The sequence below is a fragment of the Condylostylus longicornis genome, unplaced genomic scaffold (genome assembly GCF_029603195.1).
Source record: "Condylostylus longicornis isolate FDR11 unplaced genomic scaffold, ASM2960319v2 ptg000091l, whole genome shotgun sequence".
Lineage (NCBI taxonomy): Eukaryota > Metazoa > Arthropoda > Insecta > Diptera > Dolichopodidae > Condylostylus > Condylostylus longicornis.
This window is the reverse complement of record NW_026578059.1, coordinates 960413-983345: the sequence shown is the minus strand read 5'-3', so window position 1 is coordinate 983345 and position 22933 is coordinate 960413.

Sequence of the window (22933 nt, the reverse complement as noted above, 5' to 3'; positions counted from 1 at the left end):
GTATTTATATCAATATTTAAGAATTATCTTTCATTAATTATATTTTCAACTTGACACCACAGTTACTCCCCATATCTTGAGTTAACTTACCCTATGAGAAAAAAAAGCTGTTCACTTAAAAATAATGAAATGCTTTTAGTAACATATAAAACGTTGAAGGCGAAGGATGTGCTTGTTGTTTTTCCGCTTTTTTTTAAATTTTAAAATAATTATCAATGAAAATATTAATATATTTTTTTGATTTTTCAAATATATTTTCTAAATTTTAACTGCTTTATAATAAGTGTGAATTTATTTTAATATTTCTTCTCAAAAAATAGCCAATTCGATTTAAAAAAACCCATATAAAATAAGGTCGTGCTTTCAAGTTTCTCTCTGAGCATAAAGACATTAGTATTTTCTATAAACCAAAAGAAAATTTTATAGTTGACGATCCCAAAGTTTGGGTTGTTTTTCTTTTCACTGTTCCTCTGACATTCTTTCCCTCTCTCCCTCCTGTCAAATTGATATATTTCAATAAATATAAACATATAGATTTACTCATAAAAAGTTTATATAAAAAATGCAAAGGATTTTGTTATCCTTTGAAAAAAAAAACATAAAGTAAAACAACTGAAAAAGAAAAAAAAAAAAATGAATAAAAAAAAATGTTAAAAAAAATTAGAAAAAAAATTTGTGTTTCTTTCTTATTTCTTTTTTTTATATATGGCAAAGCAAATATAAATAAAGTTGGGTCAAACCAATGGTTTGTATTGTAGCACTTTTCCCTTCAACAAGTGAAAATTCTGCTTTTAAATACAGTCTATTTGTACCTACCAGACTATTAAAATTATTTTCATTCATATGGAGAACTATTTCTAGGATTGCCTATATTTAGGATGACGCATATATGCAGTCTTTGAAATAAAGCAAAAATTAATATAAAAAGGGGTTAACATAATGCTCGATTTTAAGGGTTAATTGTGTGAGTTAAGAAAAATAATTATATTTTTTAGTTTCATGGAATTTACCGTTAGCTTTTTGCGTTTACAAAAATTTGAAAAAACTTGCGGTTTCGGAAATATAAAGTGTCAAAAATTCAAATTTTACAAATTTCAAGAGGCGATAACTTGAGAGGGGGTGGAGATGGAAAAAAATTTTCTTCAAACGAAATGAACTATTTGTTAATGTCTAACAGCCCCTAAAATTTCAAAGTTCTACATTATGGGGTCTAGAAGAAAAACGAGATCAAAAATTTGGAAAAAAAGAACTTTTGATAACGGTAAATTTGAACGGCCATTTTGTTTTTATATAGTTTAACTATAGTATACCGCGCTAGGGGAAGCAAGTCGCTGCCTTTCTGCGTTTGAAAAATTTCAAAAATGCTTATGGTTTCATTGCAAAAAATATTTGAAAAAGGCCATTTTCAAAAGGGGGGTTATAACTTCTAGAGGGGGGGAGATAGGTAAAAATTTTGTTCTACGGAAATAAGTTTCTAATGAAGATCTATGTACGTATGAAATTTCAGCTTTCTATCTTCAAGGGTGTAGAAGTTTTGTAAACAAAAAAAGTGTCCACGGACGGACGGACAGAGTGAAACTAATAAGCACTTTTTTCAAAAAATTTTTTGGAAAAGTGCTAAAAACATACATAAATACAAAACGGCAAAAAGGACGAAGTTGAGTTGCGTTTTTTTTTTGTATAAATATTCTGTGTTGTGTAAATGTATTTAATCTATATACAATTGAAAAGCAAAAAAAACAAAAAAAAAAAAAAAACGAGGGAAGGATAAAGTAATGAAGGGAATTAAGACAAAAAAAAAAGAAAAGCGTGTGCCCATAATTGCGATTTTTTTTAATTCACAACAATTTAAAAAAAAAGACAAGAAAAATTCAAGAAAAATAATTATTCTATAATAACATTATACACACACATAAAAATAGACAAATACATTTACCTATGACAAATAACAAAAGAAAAAAGGAAAAAATCAAAAAAGATATTTTCTACTCTTTTCCTTTTTTGTGCTCTTTTTTTTAGATGAAATTTAGATTGAAAAAAAAAAACGAGACAAGAAACACAAAACCTTAGAAAGAAAACCTACACAACACACAAGGAATATTAAAAACCCTCATTACACGCGGTAACAACCTTTTTCCTCGTCGTAATTCAAAAAATATTTCAGACATTTTCTCCTTTTTTTCTGTTTCTTGGGTTTTTTGTTTTCTATTTTAAAAAAATTAAAAAGAGAAAAACTATTTTGAAAATGTAGATATGTACATACATACATACATATTTGAATCATTATAAAATTTTAATATATTATTTCGTACATACATATTATGTACTATGTATTATACAAATTGTATAACATTTTTATTAAAAAAAGAATTAAAAGCACAAAATATTTATATTTTCAAAATGATTGACAATAAAAAATTAAAAAACAATAATTATACACAGAAAGTTAATCTGTAAACCTATATATATATATATATATATATATATATAATATATATATATATATATATATATATATATATAAAATATATATATATATATATATATATATTATATATATATATATATATATATATACATCTATATATAATTACAAGAATTACAATATAAAATTTATGACATAGATGCAGAAAAATTTTAGATTCCTGATTTTAATGACAATACTGGAATAGCAAATATTGAAATATGATATAAAAATAACATGCTGCAAAATTGCCTATTACAGCATCCTCACCAGTGCTAGAAAATGTTGAAATTATTATATTGATTACATCACAATTATCTAAATCTAACTAAGTTTGAACATATAGAATAAAAGTTTTTCCACTGATTGATTTAGTTGTTGAATCCAATGACAAACTGAAATGGAAAATATTGAATATGATAAAAAAATAACATACTTCAAAATTTTCCATACATAGCATCCTCAACAATGCTAGAAAATGTTGAAATTCTTATATTGATCACATCACAATTATCTAAATCTATTTAAGTTTGAACCTACATATATAGAACAAAATTTTTTCGACTGATTAATTTAGTTGTTGAATTCAATGACAATACTGGAATAGGGAAAATTGCAGTATGATATAAAAATAACATGCTGCAAAATTACCTAATACAGCATCCTCACCAGTGCTAGAAAATGTTGAAATTATTATATTAATCACATCACAATTATCTAAATCTATTTAAGTTTGAACCTACATATATAGAACAAAATTTTTTCGACTGATTAATTTAGTTGTTGAATTCAATGACAATACTGGAATAGGGAAAATTGCAGTATGATATAAAAATAACATGCTGCAAAATTGCCTATTACAGCATCCTCACCAGTGCTAGAAAATGTTGAAATTATTATATTAATCACATCACAATTATCTAAATCTATTTAAGTTTGAACCTACATATATAGAACAAAATTTTTTCGACTGATTAATTTAGTTGTTGAATTCAATGACAATACTGGAATAGGGAAAATTGCAGTATGATATAAAAATAACATGCTGCAAAATTACCTAATACAGCATCCTCACCAGTGCTAGAAAATGTTGAAATTATTATATTAATCACATCACAATTATCTAAATCTATTTAAGTTTGAACCTACATATATAGAACAAAATTTTTTCGACTGATTAATTTAGTTGTTGAATTCAATGACAATACTGGAATAGGGAAAATTGCAGTATGATATAAAAATAACATGCTGCAAAATTGCCTATTACAGCATCCACACCAGTGCTAGAAAATGTTGAAATTATTATATTGATCACATCACAATTATCTAAATTTATTTAAGTTTGAACATATAGAATAAAAGTTTTTCCACTGATTGATTTAGTTGTTGAATCCAATGACAAACTGAAATGGAAAATATTGAATATGATAAAAAAATAACATACTTCAAAATTTTCCATACATAGCATCCTCACCAATGCTAGAAAATGTTGAAATTCTTATATTAATCACATCACAATTATCTAAATCTATTTAAGTTTGAACCTACATATATAGAACAAAATTTTTTCGACTGATTAATTTACTTGTTGAATTCAGTGACAATACTGAAATGGGAAATTTTGTAGTATGATAAAAAAATAACATACTGCAAAATTCCACATAATAGCATCCTCACCAGTGCTAGAAAATGTTGAAATTATTATATTAATCACATCACAATTATCTAAATCTATTTAAGTTTGAACCTACATATATAGAACAAAATTTTTTCGACTGATTAATTTAGTTGTTGAATTCAATGACAATACTGGAATAGGGAAAATTGCAGTATGATATAAAAATAACATGCTGCAAAATTACCTAATACAGCATCCTCACCAGTGCTAGAAAATGTTGAAATTATTATATTAATCACATCACAATTATCTAAATCTATTTAAGTTTGAACCTACATATATAGAACAAAATTTTTTCGACTGATTAATTTAGTTGTTGAATTCAATGACAATACTGGAATAGGGAAAATTGCAGTATGATATAAAAATAACATGCTGCAAAATTACCTAATACAGCATCCTCACCAGTGCTAGAAAATGTTGAAATTATTATATTAATCACATCACAATTATCTAAATCTATTTAAGTTTGAACCTACATATATAGAACAAAATTTTTTCGACTGATTAATTTAGTTGTTGAATTCAATGACAATACTGGAATAGGGAAAATTGCAGTATGATATAAAAATAACATGCTGCAAAATTGCCTATTACAGCATCCTCACCAGTGCTAGAAAATGTTGAAATTATTATATTAATCACATCACAATTATCTAAATCTATTTAAGTTTGAACCTACATATATAGAACAAAATTTTTTCGACTGATTAATTTAGTTGTTGAATTCAATGACAATACTGGAATAGGGAAAATTGCAGTATGATATAAAAATAACATGCTGCAAAATTACCTAATACAGCATCCTCACCAGTGCTAGAAAATGTTGAAATTATTATATTAATCACATCACAATTATCTAAATCTATTTAAGTTTGAACCTACATATATAGAACAAAATTTTTTCGACTGATTAATTTAGTTGTTGAATTCAATGACAATACTGGAATAGGGAAAATTGCAGTATGATATAAAAATAACATGCTGCAAAATTGCCTATTACAGCATCCTCACCAGTGCTAGAAAATGTTGAAATTATTATATTAATCACATCACAATTATCTAAATCTATTTAAGTTTGAACCTACATATATAGAACAAAATTTTTTCGACTGATTAATTTAGTTGTTGAATTCAATGACAATACTGGAATAGGGAAAATTGCAGTATGATATAAAAATAACATGCTGCAAAATTGCCTATTACAGCATCCACACCAGTGCTAGAAAATGTTGAAATTATTATATTGATCACATCACAATTATCTAAATTTATTTAAGTTTGAACATGCATATATAGAATAAAAGTTTTTCCACTGATTGATTTAGTTGTTGAATCCAATGACAAACTGAAATGGAAAATATTGAATATGATAAAAAAATAACATACTTCAAAATTTTCCATACATAGCATCCTCACCAATGCTAGAAAATGTTGAAATTCTTATATTAATCACATCACAATTATCTAAATCTATTTAAGTTTGAACCTACATATATAGAACAAAATTTTTTCGACTGATTAATTTACTTGTTGAATTCAGTGACAATACTGAAATGGGAAATTTTGTAGTATGATAAAAAAATAACATACTGCAAAATTCCACATAATAGCATCCTCACCAGTGCTAGAAAATGTTGAAATTATTATATTAATCACATCACAATTATCTAAATCTATTTAAGTTTGAACCTACATATATAGAACAAAATTTTTTCGACTGATTAATTTAGTTGTTGAATTCAATGACAATACTGGAATAGGGAAAATTGCAGTATGATATAAAAATAACATGCTGCAAAATTGCCTATTACAGCATCCTCACCAGTGCTAGAAAATGTTGAAATTATTATATTAATCACATCACAATTATCTAAATCTATTTAAGTTTGAACCTACATATATAGAACAAAATTTTTTCGACTGATTAATTTAGTTGTTGAATTCAATGACAATACTGGAATAGGGAAAATTGCAGTATGATATAAAAATAACATGCTGCAAAATTACCTAATACAGCATCCTCACCAGTGCTAGAAAATGTTGAAATTATTATATTAATCACATCACAATTATCTAAATCTATTTAAGTTTGACCCTACATATATAGAACAAAATTTTTTCGACTGATTAATTTAGTTGTTGAATTCAATGACAATACTGGAATAGGGAAAATTGCAGTATGATATAAAAATAACATGCTGCAAAATTGCCTATTACAGCATCCTCACCAGTGCTAGAAAATGTTGAAATTATTATATTGATCACATCACAATTATCTAAATCTCTCTAAGTTTGAACATATAGAATAAAAGTTTTTCCACTGATTGATTTAGTTGTTGAATCCAATGACAAACTGAAATGGAAAATATTGAATATGATATAAAAATAACATACTTCAAAATTGCCTATTACAGCATCCTCACCAGTGCTAGAAAATGTTGAAATTCTTATATTGATCACATCACAATTATCTAAATCTATCTAAGTTTGAACATATGGAATAAAAGTTTTTCCACTGATTGATTTAGTTGTTGAATCCAATGACAAACTGAAATGGAAAATATTGAATATGATAAAAAAATAACATACTTCAAAATTTTCCATACATAGCATCCTCACCAATGCTAGAAAATGTTGAAATTCTTATATTGATCACATCACAATTATCTAAATCTCTCTAAGTTTGAACATATAGAATAAAAGTTTTTCCACTGATTGATTTAGTTGTTGAATCCAATGACAAACTGAAATGGAAAATATTGAATATGATAAAAAAATAACATACTTCAAAATTTTCCATACATAGCATCCTCACCAATGCTAGAAAATGTTGAAATTCTTATATTGATCACATCACAATTATCTAAATCTATCTAAGTTTGAACATATAGAATAAAAGTTTTTCCACTGATTGATTTAGTTGTTGAATCCAATGACAAACTGAAATGGAAAATATTGAATATGATAAAAAAATAACATACTTCAAAATTTTCCATACATAGCATCCTCACCAATGCTAGAAAATGTTGAAATTCTTATATTGATTACATCACAATTATCTAAATCTATCTAAGTTTGAACATATAGAATAAAAGTTTTTCCACTGATTGATTTAGTTGTTGAATCCAATGACAAACTGAAATGGAAAATATTGAATATGATAAAAAAATAACATACTTCAAAATTTTCCATACATAGCATCCTCACCAATGCTAGAAAATGTTGAAATTCTTATATTCATTAAATCAAAATTATCTAAATCTATTTAAGTTTGAACATATGGAATAAAAGTTTTTCCACTGATTGATTTAGTTGTTGAATCCAATGACAAACTGAAATGGAAAATATTGAATATGATAAAAAAATAACATACTTCAAAATTTTCCATACATAGCATCCTCACCAATGCTAGAAAATGTTGAAATTCTTATATTGATTACATCACAATTATCTAAATCTATCTAAGTTTGAACATACATTTATAGAATAAAAGTTTTTCCACTGATTGATTTAGTTGTTGAATCCAATGACAAACTGAAATGGAAAATATTGAATATGATAAAAAAATAACATACTCCAAAATTTTCCATACATGGCATCCTCACCAATGCTAGAAAATGTTGAAATTCTTATATTGATTACATCACAATTATCTAAATCTATCTAAGTTTGAACATATAGAATAAAAGTTTTTCCACTGATTGATTTAGTTGTTGAATCCAATGACAAACTGAAATGGAAAATATTGAATATGATAAAAAAATAACATACTTCAAAATTTTCCATACATAGCATCCTCACCAATGCTAGAAAATGTTGAAATTCTTATATTGATCACATCACAATTATCTAAATCTCTCTAAGTTTGAACATATAGAATAAAAGTTTTTCCACTGATTGATTTAGTTGTTGAATCCAATGACAAACTGAAATGGAAAATATTGAATATGATAAAAAAATAACATACTTCAAAATTTTCCATACATAGCATCCTCACCAATGCTAGAAAATGTTGAAATTCTTGTATTAATCACATCACAATTATCTAAATCTCTCTAAGTTTGAACATATAGAATAAAAGTTTTTCCACTGATTGATTTAGTTGTTGAATCCAATAACAAACTGAAATGGAAAATATTGAATATGATAAAAAAATAACATACTTCAAAATTTTCCATACATAGCATCCTCACCAATGCTAGAAAATGTTGAAATTCTTATATTGATCACATCACAATTATCTAAATCTCTCTAAGTTTGAACATATAGAATAAAAGTTTTTCCACTGATTGATTTAGTTGTTGAATCCAATGACAAACTGAAATGGAAAATATTGAATATGATAAAAAAATAACATACTTCAAAATTTTCCATACATAGCATCCTCACCAATGCTAGAAAATGTTGAAATTCTTATATTGATTACATCACAATTATCTTAATCTATCTAAGTTTGAACATATAGAATAAAAGTTTTTCCACTGATTGATTTAGTTGTTGAATCCAATGACAAACTGAAATGGAAAATATTGAATATGATAAAAAAATAACATACTTCAAAATTTTCCATACATAGCATCCTCACCAATGCTAGAAAATGTTGAAATTCTTATATTGATTACATCACAATTATCTAAATCTATCTAAGTTTGAACATACATTTATAGAATAAAAGTTTTTCCACTGATTGATTTAGTTGTTGAATCCAATGACAAACTGAAATGGAAAATATTGAATATGATAAAAAAATAACATACTTCAAAATTTTCCATACATAGCATCCTCACCAATGCTAGAAAATGTTGAAATTCTTATATTGATCACATCACAATTATCTAAATCTCTCTAAGTTTGAACATATAGAATAAAAGTTTTTCCACTGATTGATTTAGTTGTTGAATCCAATGACAAACTGAAATGGAAAATATTGAATATGATAAAAAAATAACATACTTCAAAATTTTCCATACATAGCATCCTCACCAATGCTAGAAAATGTTGAAATTAGTATATTGATCACATCACAATTATCTAAATCTATTTAAGTTTGAACATGCATATATAGAATAAAAGTTTTTACACTGATTTAGTTGTTGAATTCAATGACAATACTGGAATGGAAAATGTTGAATATGATAAAAAAATAACATATTTCAAAATTTTCCATACATAGCATCCTCACCAATGCTAGAAAATGTTGAAATTCTTATATTGATTACATCACAATTATCTAAATCTATCTGAGTTTGAACATATAGAATAAAAGTTTTTCCACTGATTGATTTAGTTGTTGAATCCAATGACAAACTGAAATGGAAAATATTGAATATGATAAAAAAATAACATACTTCAAAATTTTCCATACATAGCATCCTCACCAATGCTAGAAAATGTTGAAATTCTTATATTGATCACATCACAATTATCTAAATCTCTCTAAGTTTGGACATATAGAATAAAAGTTTTTCCACTGATTGATTTAGTTGTTGAATCCAATGACAAACTGAAATGGAAAATATTGAATATGATAAAAAAATAACATACTTCAAAATTTTCCATACATAGCATCCTCACCAATGCTAGAAAATGTTGAAATTCTTATATTGATCACATCACAATTATCTAAATCTCTCTAAGTTTGGACATATAGAATAAAAGTTTTTCCACTGATTGATTTAGTTGTTGAATCCAATGACAAACTGAAATGGAAAATATTGAATATGATAAAAAAATAACATACTTTAAAATTTTCCATACATAGCATCCTCACCAATGCTAGAAAATGTTGAAATTAGTATATTGATCACATCACAATTATCTAAATCTATTTAAGTTTGAACATGCATATATAGAATAAAAGTTTTTACACTGATTTAGTTGTTGAATTCAATGACAATACTGGAATGGAAAATATTGAATATGATAAAAAAATAACATATTTCAAAATTTTCCATTCATAGTATCCTCACCAATGCTAGAAAATGTTGAAATTAGTATATTGATCACATCACAATTATCTAAATCTATTTAAGTTTGAACATGCATATATAGAATAAAAGTTTTTACACTGATTTAGTTGTTGAATTCAATGACAATACTGGAATGGAAAATATTGAATATGATAAAAAAATAACATATTTCAAAATTTTCCATTCATAGTATCCTCACCAATGCTAGAAAATGTTGAAATTAGTATATTGATCACATCACAATTATCTAAATCTATTTAAGTTTGAACATGCATATATAGAATAAAAGTTTTTACACTGATTTAGTTGTTGAATTCAATGACAATACTGGAATGGAAAATGTTGAATATGATAAAAAAATAACATACTTCAAAATTTTCCATACATAGCATCCTCACCAATGCTAGAAAATGTTGAAATTCTTATATTGATTACATCACAATTATCTAAATCTATCTAAGTTTGAACATATAGAATAAAAGTTTTTCCACTGATTGATTTAGTTGTTGAATCCAATGACAAACTGAAATGGAAAATATTGAATATGATAAAAAAATAACATACTTCAAAATTTTCCATACATAGCATCCTCACCAATGCTAGAAAATGTTGAAATTCTTATATTGATCACATCACAATTATCTAAATCTCTCTAAGTTTGAACATATAGAATAAAAGTTTTTCCACTGATTGATTTAGTTGTTGAATCCAATGACAAACTGAAATGGAAAATATTGAATATGATAAAAAAATAACATACTTCAAAATTTTCCATACATAGCATCCTCACCAATGCTAGAAAATGTTGAAATTCTTATATTGATTACATCACAATTATCTAAATCTATCTAAGTTTGAACATATAGAATAAAAGTTTTTCCACTGATTGATTTAGTTGTTGAATCCAATGACAAACTGAAATGGAAAATATTGAATATGATAAAAAAATAACATACTTCAAAATTTTCCATACATAGCATCCTCACCAATGCTAGAAAATGTTGAAATTCTTATATTGATTACATCACAATTATCTAAATCTATCTAAGTTTGAACATATAGAATAAAAGTTTTTCCACTGATTGATTTAGTTGTTGAATCCAATGACAAACTGAAATGGAAAATATTGAATATGATAAAAAAATAACATACTTCAAAATTTTCCATACATAGCATCCTCACCAATGCTAGAAAATGTTGAAATTCTTATATTGATTACATCACAATTATCTAAATCTATCTAAGTTTGAACATATAGAATAAAAGTTTTTCCACTGATTGATTTAGTTGTTGAATCCAATGACAAACTGAAATGGAAAATATTGAATATGATAAAAAAATAACATACTTCAAAATTTTCCATACATAGCATCCTCACCAATGCTAGAAAATGTTGAAATTCTTATATTGATCACATCACAATTATCTAAATCTCTCTAAGTTTGAACATATAGAATAAAAGTTTTTCCACTGATTGATTTAGTTGTTGAATCCAATGACAAACTGAAATGGAAAATATTGAATATGATAAAAAAATAACATACTTCAAAATTTTCCATACATAGCATCCTCACCAATGCTAGAAAATGTTGAAATTCTTATATTGATCACATCACAATTATCTAAATCTCTCTAAGTTTGAACATATAGAATAAAAGTTTTTACACTGATTTAGTTGTTGAATTCAATGACAATACTGGAATGGAAAATGTTGAATATGATAAAAAAATAACATATTTCAAAATTTTCCATACATAGCATCCTCACCAATGCTAGAAAATGTTGAAATTAGTATATTGATCACATCACAATTATCTAAATCTATTTAAGTTTGAACATGCATATATAGAATAAAAGTTTTTACACTGATTTAGTTGTTGAATTCAATGACAATACTGGAATGGAAAATGTTGAATATGATAAAAAAATAACATATTTCAAAATTTTCCATTCATAGTATCCTCACCAATGCTAGAAAATGTTGAAATTAGTATATTGATCACATCACAATTATCTAAATCTATTTAAGTTTGAACATGCATATATAGAATAAAAGTTTTTACACTGATTTAGTTGTTGAATTCAATGACAATACTGGAATGGAAAATATTGAATATGATAAAAAAATAACATATTTCAAAATTTTCCATTCATAGTATCCTCACCAATGCTAGAAAATGTTGAAATTCTTATATTGATCACATCACAATTATCTAAATCTCTCTAAGTTTGAACATGCATATATAGAATAAAAGTTTTTACACTGATTTAGTTGTTGAATTCAATGACAATACTGGAATGGAAAATATTGAATATGATAAAAAAATAACATATTTCAAAATTTTCCATTCATAGTATCCTCACCAATGCTAGAAAATGTTGAAATTCTTATATTGATCACATCACAATTATCTAAATCTCTCTAAGTTTGAACATATAGAATAAAAGTTTTTACACTGATTAATTTAGTTGTTGAATTCAATGACAATACTGGAATGGAAAATATTGAATATGATAAAAAAATAACATATTTCAAAATTTTCCATTCATAGTATCCTCACCAATGCTAGAAAATGTTGAAATTAGTATATTGATCACATCACAATTATCTAAATCTATTTAAGTTTGAACATGCATATATAGAATAAAAGTTTTTACACTGATTTAGTTGTTGAATTCAATGACAATACTGGAATGGAAAATGTTGAATATGATAAAAAAATAACATATTTCAAAATTTTCCATTCATAGTATCCTCACCAATGCTAGAAAATGTTGAAATTAGTATATTGATCACATCACAATTATCTAAATCTATTTAAGTTTGAACATGCATATATAGAATAAAAGTTTTTACACTGATTTAGTTGTTGAATTCAATGACAATACTGGAATGGAAAATATTGAATATGATAAAAAAATAACATATTTCAAAATTTTCCATTCATAGTATCCTCACCAATGCTAGAAAATGTTGAAATTCTTATATTGATCACATCACAATTATCTAAATCTCTCTAAGTTTGAACATGCATATATAGAATAAAAGTTTTTACACTGATTAATTTAGTTGTTGAATTCAATGACAATACTGGAATGGAAAATATTGAATATGATAAAAAAATAACATATTTCAAAATTTTCCATTCATAGTATCCTCACCAATGCTAGAAAATGTTGAAATTAGTATATTGATCACATCACAATTATCTAAATCTATTTAAGTTTGAACATGCATATATAGAATAAAAGTTTTTACACTGATTTAGTTGTTGAATTCAATGACAATACTGGAATGGAAAATATTGAATATGATAAAAAAATAACATATTTCAAAATTTTCCATTCATAGTATCCTCACCAATGCTAGAAAATGTTGAAATTAGTATATTGATCACATCACAATTATCTAAATCTATTTAAGTTTGAACATGCATATATAGAATAAAAGTTTTTACACTGATTTAGTTGTTGAATTCAATGACAATACTGGAATGGAAAATGTTGAATATGATAAAAAAATAACATACTTCAAAATTTTCCATACATAGCATCCTCACCAATGCTAGAAAATGTTGAAATTCTTATATTGATTACATCACAATTATCTAAATCTATCTAAGTTTGAACATATAGAATAAAAGTTTTTCCACTGATTGATTTAGTTGTTGAATCCAATGACAAACTGAAATGGAAAATATTGAATATGATAAAAAAATAACATACTTCAAAATTTTCCATACATAGCATCCTCACCAATGCTAGAAAATGTTGAAATTCTTATATTGATCACATCACAATTATCTAAATCTCTCTAAGTTTGAACATATAGAATAAAAGTTTTTCCACTGATTGATTTAGTTGTTGAATCCAATGACAAACTGAAATGGAAAATATTGAATATGATAAAAAAATAACATACTTCAAAATTTTCCATACATAGCATCCTCACCAATGCTAGAAAATGTTGAAATTCTTATATTGATTACATCACAATTATCTAAATCTATCTAAGTTTGAACATATAGAATAAAAGTTTTTCCACTGATTGATTTAGTTGTTGAATCCAATGACAAACTGAAATGGAAAATATTGAATATGATAAAAAAATAACATACTTCAAAATTTTCCATACATAGCATCCTCACCAATGCTAGAAAATGTTGAAATTCTTATATTGATTACATCACAATTATCTAAATCTATCTAAGTTTGAACATATAGAATAAAAGTTTTTCCACTGATTGATTTAGTTGTTGAATCCAATGACAAACTGAAATGGAAAATATTGAATATGATAAAAAAATAACATACTTCAAAATTTTCCATACATAGCATCCTCACCAATGCTAGAAAATGTTGAAATTCTTATATTGATTACATCACAATTATCTAAATCTATCTAAGTTTGAACATACATTTATAGAATAAAAGTTTTTCCACTGATTGATTTAGTTGTTGAATCCAATGACAAACTGAAATGGAAAATATTGAATATGATAAAAAAATAACATACTTCAAAATTTTCCATACATAGCATCCTCACCAATGCTAGAAAATGTTGAAATTCTTATATTGATCACATCACAATTATCTAAATCTCTCTAAGTTTGAACATATAGAATAAAAGTTTTTACACTGATTAATTTAGTTGTTGAATTCAATGACAATACTGGAATGGAAAATATTGAATATGATAAAAAAATAACATATTTCAAAATTTTCCATTCATAGTATCCTCACCAATGCTAGAAAATGTTGAAATTAGTATATTGATCACATCACAATTATCTAAATCTATTTAAGTTTGAAAATGCATATATAGAATAAAAGTTTTTACACTGATTTAGTTGTTGAATTCAATGACAATACTGGAATGGAAAATGTTGAATATGATAAAAAAATAACATACTTCAAAATTTTCCATACATAGCATCCTCACCAATGCTAGAAAATGTTGAAATTCTTATATTGATCACATCACAATTATCTAAATCTCTCTAAGTTTGAACATATAGAATAAAAGTTTTTCCACTGATTGATTTAGTTGTTGAATCCAATGACAAACTGAAATGGAAAATATTGAATATGATAAAAAAATAACATATTTCAAAATTTTCCATTCATAGTATCCTCACCAATGCTAGAAAATGTTGAAATTAGTATATTGATCACATCACAATTATCTAAATCTCTCTAAGTTTGAACATATAGAATAAAAGTTTTTACACTGATTAATTTAGTTGTTGAATTCAATGACAATACTGGAATGGAAAATATTGAATATGATAAAAAAATAACATATTTCAAAATTTTCCATTCATAGTATCCTCACCAATGCTAGAAAATGTTGAAATTAGTATATTGATCACATCACAATTATCTAAATCTATTTAAGTTTGAACATGCATATATAGAATAAAAGTTTTTACACTGATTTAGTTGTTGAATTCAATGACAATACTGGAATGGAAAATGTTGAATATGATAAAAAAATAACATATTTCAAAATTTTCCATTCATAGTATCCTCACCAATGCTAGAAAATGTTGAAATTAGTATATTGATCACATCACAATTATCTAAATCTATTTAAGTTTGAACATGCATATATAGAATAAAAGTTTTTACACTGATTTAGTTGTTGAATTCAATGACAATACTGGAATGGAAAATATTGAATATGATAAAAAAATAACATATTTCAAAATTTTCCATTCATAGTATCCTCACCAATGCTAGAAAATGTTGAAATTCTTATATTGATCACATCACAATTATCTAAATCTCTCTAAGTTTGAACATATAGAATAAAAGTTTTTCCACTGATTGATTTAGTTGTTGAATTCAATGACAATACTGGAATGGAAAATATTGAATATGATAAAAAAATAACATACTTCAAAATTTTCCATACATAGCATCCTCACCAATGCTAGAAAATGTTGAAATTAGTATATTGATCACATCACAATTATCTAAATCTATTTAAGTTTGAACATGCATATATAGAATAAAAGTTTTTACACTGATTTAGTTGTTGAATTCAATGACAATACTGGAATGGAAAATGTTGAATATGATAAAAAAATAACATATTTCAAAATTTTCCATTCATAGTATCCTCACCAATGCTAGAAAATGTTGAAATTCTTATATTGATCACATCACAATTATCTAAATCTCTCTAAGTTTGAACATGCATATATAGAATAAAAGTTTTTACACTGATTAATTTAGTTGTTGAATTCAATGACAATACTGGAATGGAAAATATTGAATATGATAAAAAAATAACATATTTCAAAATTTTCCATTCATAGTATCCTCACCAATGCTAGAAAATGTTGAAATTAGTATATTGATCACATCACAATTATCTAAATCTATTTAAGTTTGAACATGCATATATAGAATAAAAGTTTTTACACTGATTTAGTTGTTGAATTCAATGACAATACTGGAATGGAAAATGTTGAATATGATAAAAAAATAACATATTTCAAAATTTTCCATTCATAGTATCCTCACCAATGCTAGAAAATGTTGAAATTAGTATATTGATCACATCACAATTATCTAAATCTATCTAAGTTTGAACATATAGAATAAAAGTTTTTCCACTGATTTAGTTGTTGAATTCAATGACAATACTGGAATGGAAAATGTTGAATATGATAAAAAAATAACATATTTCAAAATTTTCCATTCATAGTATCCTCACCAATGCTAGAAAATGTTGAAATTAGTATATTGATCACATCACAATTATCTAAATCTATTTAAGTTTGAACATGCATATATAGAATAAAAGTTTTTACACTGATTTAGTTGTTGAATTCAATGACAATACTGGAATGGAAAATGTTGAATATGATAAAAAAATAACATATTTCAAAATTTTCCATTCATAGTATCCTCACCAATGCTAGAAAATGTTGAAATTAGTATATTGATCACATCACAATTATCTAAATCTATCTAAGTTTGAACATATAGAATAAAAGTTTTTCCACTGATTTAGTTGTTGAATTCAATGACAATACTGGAATGGAAAATGTTGAATATGATAAAAAAATAACATATTTCAAAATTTTCCATTCATAGTATCCTCACCAATGCTAGAAAATGTTGAAATTAGTATATTGATCACATCACAATTATCTAAATCTATTTAAGTTTGAACATGCATATATAGAATAAAAGTTTTTACACTGATTTAGTTGTTGAATTCAATGACAATACTGGAATAGGAATAATTGAGATATGATAAAAAAATAACATATTTCAAAATTTTCCATTCATAGTATCCTCACCAATGCTAGAAAATGTTGAAATTAGTATATTGATCACATCACAATTATCTAAATCTATTTAAGTTTGAACATGCATATATAGAATAAAAGTTTTTACACTGATTTAGTTGTTGAATTCAATGACAATACTGGAATGGAAAATGTTGAATATGATAAAAAAATAACATATTTCAAAATTTTCCATTCATAGTATCCTCACCAATGCTAGAAAATGTTGAAATTAGTATATTGATCACATCACAATTATCTAAATCTCTCTAAGTTTGAACATGCATATATAGAATAAAAGTTTTTACACTGATTAATTTAGTTGTTGAATTCAATGACAATACTGGAATAGGAATAATTGAGATATGATAAAATAAGGTTGTGTCAAACCAATGGTTTGTATTGTTCCTTCAGCAAGTGAAAATACTTCTTTTAAAAACAATCCTTTTACATACTTCGTTATCAAAATGACTTTGATTCATGTTCGAATATACTTCAAAGATTGCTTTCATTTAGGATGAGCACTGCATGCAATCTTTGACACAAAGTTAAAAAAAAATCAGAGAGGCTGTATTACACAATGCTCGAATTAAGAATTATTTGCGGGAATAAGAAAAATGTTAACAGTATATATTGTTAGCTTTCTGCTAGCGGTAAATGTCGTTAGCTTTCTGCTAACGGTAAATGTCGATAATAAATTGTAAAAGTTTTTGTTTTTCTGAAATTTTGAAAAAAATTGTAGTTTCGGAAATAAAAGGTATCAAAAAACAATTTATTAGTATCTTAAAGCTCCTAAAATTTCAGATTCTTTCAACCTTAGGTCTAGAAGAAAACCGATATTAAAAATTTGAAAGCCATTTTGTTTTTTTTTTTAAATTAAAGTATGCTATGTAAAAAAGGCTCGCTACTATTTTTTGCGTTTACAGAATTTCAAAAAAATTGTGGTTTCGTTGCTATAAGTAGTGAAAAAATGGAAGTTTTAGGACTTTGGTGGGGTATAACTTTTAAAGTGGGTGAGATAGATAAAAATTTTCTGCTACGGAAATACATATGTAAGTTTTTAGTAAAGAAATGTACATATAAAATCAAATTTTTGTCTTCAAGGGTATAAAAGTTTGGTAAACACGTCCATGGACGGACAGACAGAGTCGGAATAAGCACTTTTCACTACAGCTTCATCACCAATGCCGAAATTATTATGTTATCAATATTAGGCATATTCAAATCATATTTATATTTGTACATATAGAATAAAATATTATTCGAATGAATAATTTAGTTGTTGATTTTAATTTTCTTCTAGATCAATTGACAGGAGGTATGATCAATAAATTATATATGCTTCATCATTAATATTCGACAATTCAGAAAATAAATTTTTGATCATGAATGAATATGTGATCATGAATCATGCTATATATTAATTCTGTAACAAACTTATAAAAAATGAATGATTTTGAAAGTTTTCTGAGGCCATGAATTACTTAAATCATCTGGACTTTTAGTTTTAAATTCTAATATTTGAGTGGTTAACGCTTTGACCATTTTCTAAGGTATATAATCATTACAACTATTGTCTTGGAGGGACTTGTATAAACAGTTTCTACTAAACTTTAGAAGGATTAAGACTTTGAAGCTGTATAAGACTAATGCTTATACTTGAACAGAAATTTCTAAATTATTTCAAAACCTTATATATGCACTTACAGCTCATATAAGCATCACAAAAAAAGTCTAAAATAGTTCTAATCAATTCCCAAAAATAAAAATAATAAATTTCATTTTGCTTAAAAATTTTTTGCAAAAATTTGAGAGATTCTGTCTTAGTAATTCCATTTTTTTTTTGGGTTTAAAAATTTATTGGAGTGTGTTTATATTTGCTGTATAGTAATATTGTACTAGGGAAAAAAGAATTGCCGAATTACATATGAGAAATTGAGGCTTTCAATGTCTTAATCATCAGAATACAAATAAAGTTTATGCTCATTGGATTTTCATTTAGAAACAGAACAAATTGAAATTATTAGCTTCTGTGGGGAACTTTAAAAACTTTTTAGAAGGAACAGAGAGGGAGGCAGAAAGAGCGCTCACAGTAGGTAAATTAAAGGTTTCTTCTAACGGAATTCCACAGAGTTAAAAAAAAATGCCTGTAAAAAATTTCTTCCATATTTTTCAAAAAATTTCTAATATCTTTCTCAGCTTCTTCCCCCTCGTGTTTTTTGTTTTTTTATTATCCTTGTTTCATTATAAAAACATAGTAATTCTCAAAATAGGGAAATAGTGAATTGCAGTTCGTCATTATTTAAAATATTCTCTTTTTTGTTTTTTATCCTTTTTCCTTTATTTTTAGTAATTAAATGAGGGAGTTTAAAAATTTTCTCTATCTCATATAAAATGGGATAAAGAAGGTTAATGGTAAAAATATAGTTTAGTTATGGTGATTTTGAATATATGGCGGTGTCCGCGATGGTGTTGGCGTAGTAATAGTAGTGGTGGTGGTGGAAGGATGGTATAGTGATAACAGTAAAATTATATGGTATAATAGTGTATAAATGATAATTATGATGGTGGAAATGTTTTATTTATTTTTGTATTTGTCAAGTAAAAATTTCAGCTATATGAAAAATAACTATAAAATACATACATTTTATATATATATACATATAATGTATGTATTGCTCATTGTACTATATCATTCGTTTTGATCCACTCTAAATTACAGTTCGTTAAGATCTGCTACTTATACAAAATATGTTCTGATCTTTCGAATTATATAACAATATAATTTACTACTGTGTTGCTATATTCACTTTGGAAATCTATATATAATTGTATAACTAGTTTAAATACATTTAAACATATATACCTGTATAATATAACAATTCAGGTACAATATAATTTCGCGTCAATTTATGTTATAGAGCTATATAACGTATTTTAATATAAAAATTTATACAATTCGCTATATGATTGTATAAACTTTTATATACACAAAATTTTATTTATTTTATGAATAATATTAAATATATATAATGAAACAAATATACAAGAATATTGTGTATGTATATATAGGAACAAGATTCTTCTTATTTTTCAATTAAATGTAAATTCTTAATTATTTATTATGTTTAGCAAGAATCACAAGCTTTTAAGAAATAATTATAGTGTTGCTACCCTGCCCCTCCACCCCCTTGAAATTTCTTTGTTTCCATTTTCCAAAAACCAAAGGGAAAATTCTTTTCTTTTTTCTCCTTAAATTCGTTGTTCGCATATAACAATACACATTCATCCAAAAAAAATCCTTTATTTTATTCAAATTTTAAAATTAAATTAAAGCCATAAAATATTATAACACGTAGATGTGTATTTATGTAAAAGAAACAAAAAAAAATAGAAAATGCTTATGTTATTCCAAAAAATTCTAATTTCATTTTTAGAATTTTTTTTGTATATGTATGTGTGTATGTGAATATAAATAGAAATAATATAAGAAAACAATCGCAACTATAACTTTAAGATTGCTTATTCCATGCTGCCATCGCCCCTACCCGTCTTCACCATCATGCTATGAATTTATTAGGGGTAAAGTAACCATACAATTTCCTTGAGAAAAACAGACATAATAACACGTACGAGAAGACCGGGCAGGTGGATATTCAAGCCAGTCTAACAAAATTCCTAATTTCTTAAAAAAAATTAAATAGTATAACTTAAATTAGCCTATTTATTTTTTTAGATATTCTTAATAAATTTTTGTTTGTAGTCGCACAATTTGAATGATGTGCACTGTGTCAAACAAAAACCTTTCAAACACAATTTGAAATCAAAACATATTTCAATTTAAGTCCACATAATTATTAAGTGCGTACTTAATTAAAACTAAAGAGAGAAAGAGAGAGAGCATTATGGATACTTATAAATTTCATTCAAATTAGTGCTCATGATGCTATGTACATTATTTACTAGGGCATTAATTTAGTATTTATAATACTGAGTTTATATATTAAATATAATTTATTTGTAATTCAAGTCTTAAGGGTATATAGAAAGAGAATACATTCAAATTTAATAAATAGTGCAAATTTGACCGGTCGTGTTTTGTTTGTGGTATTCTAAGAAGTTTTAAATTGGAAAAAAATTATATAAATTCCTTTATGTTTAATCATAAATCTTTTCAAAATCACAAGTTTCTTTATTACGTACGTTAATTTTATACATATACGTACGCATATACATATATGTGTAACATGTACACAAACAAAAACTCTTCATCCTTTTTCTCAGCATAAGTAATTTCATAAAATAGAAAAAAAAATTAAATTTTTTAAGAAAATTAAATTGAAATTTACCGATGATATCGTCGTTTCTTTGTTATATGCATATACGAAAAAAAAATAAATTACATAAAAAATTTGATATATAAAGGCTATATATATATAATAATGTAAGCAATATATTCATACATATATAAGAAATAATGCGCGCGCGGTGTAATCTTAAAGGAAAATGATTAAGTGCTAAGGGATTCAATAACACACATTTATATGAGATGGTGAATTTTCGAACAAATGTGAGGGCGGGGGTGAGCAGGGGTTTTTAATGATAAAGGTGGTAAAACAAATTCTAAAAACACAGGGTGATTGAAAAAGTTATACAACAACATTTAGTTAGAGGATCAAAAATTGTTTGTAAAACATTTTGTTTATGAGTAAGTGTTCAGACTCAACTGGCTTTTCGGAAATACTGCAGGAGTTTTGATGAATTTTCACGAAATTTCAAAAAATTGTCCAAGAATTTTCAAGTTCCCTGTTCCATTTTGCTATATCTCGTGTACCGTAAAATATTTTTTAAAATTTTAATAACTCAAGTTAAAGCTAGGAAAAATTATAAATAAAAAAAAATGGAAAAAATTGAAATTCGTTTTTAAATTAGAATGCCTTATATTCCAAAAGTATACATAAAATATAAAATATTTTGAAATTCCAAGTCATTTTATTACCCTCTTTCAAAAATTAGGTCTGTTTAAAGCATCTATATTTTTTGGAACGGAAGTTATAAGCAAAAAGAAAAAAAATTTTTGGACAAGCATAGAAAATTCATAAAAATTCGTTTCCCTGCAAATCCCTGTGTTTTGAGAAAACTCTAAGAAATTTTGCAACCACCCTAGAACAAACGTTTTACGCATTTTTCCCATTCTCAAACCATAGTTATTTTTATAATATTGTATCAACCTTTCTGAATCACCCTGTATAGTATATTATAAGAAGGAATGACAATATAAAAAATAACATATAAGATGACTGAGAAAATTTGCTTTTTTCTTTTTTTTTGAAAACCCCCGGTGGAAAAATAAAATGTACATATGTATGCGTGTATGGGGATATGTCGATGAATATTATATTATACCCCGTTATATTTATAATTTTTTAATGATTTTCCTTTTATACGATGATTTTGCTTATTTTTTTGTTCCTATATACTATAGGTACAAAAATTTATTTTTCTTGAAAACTTT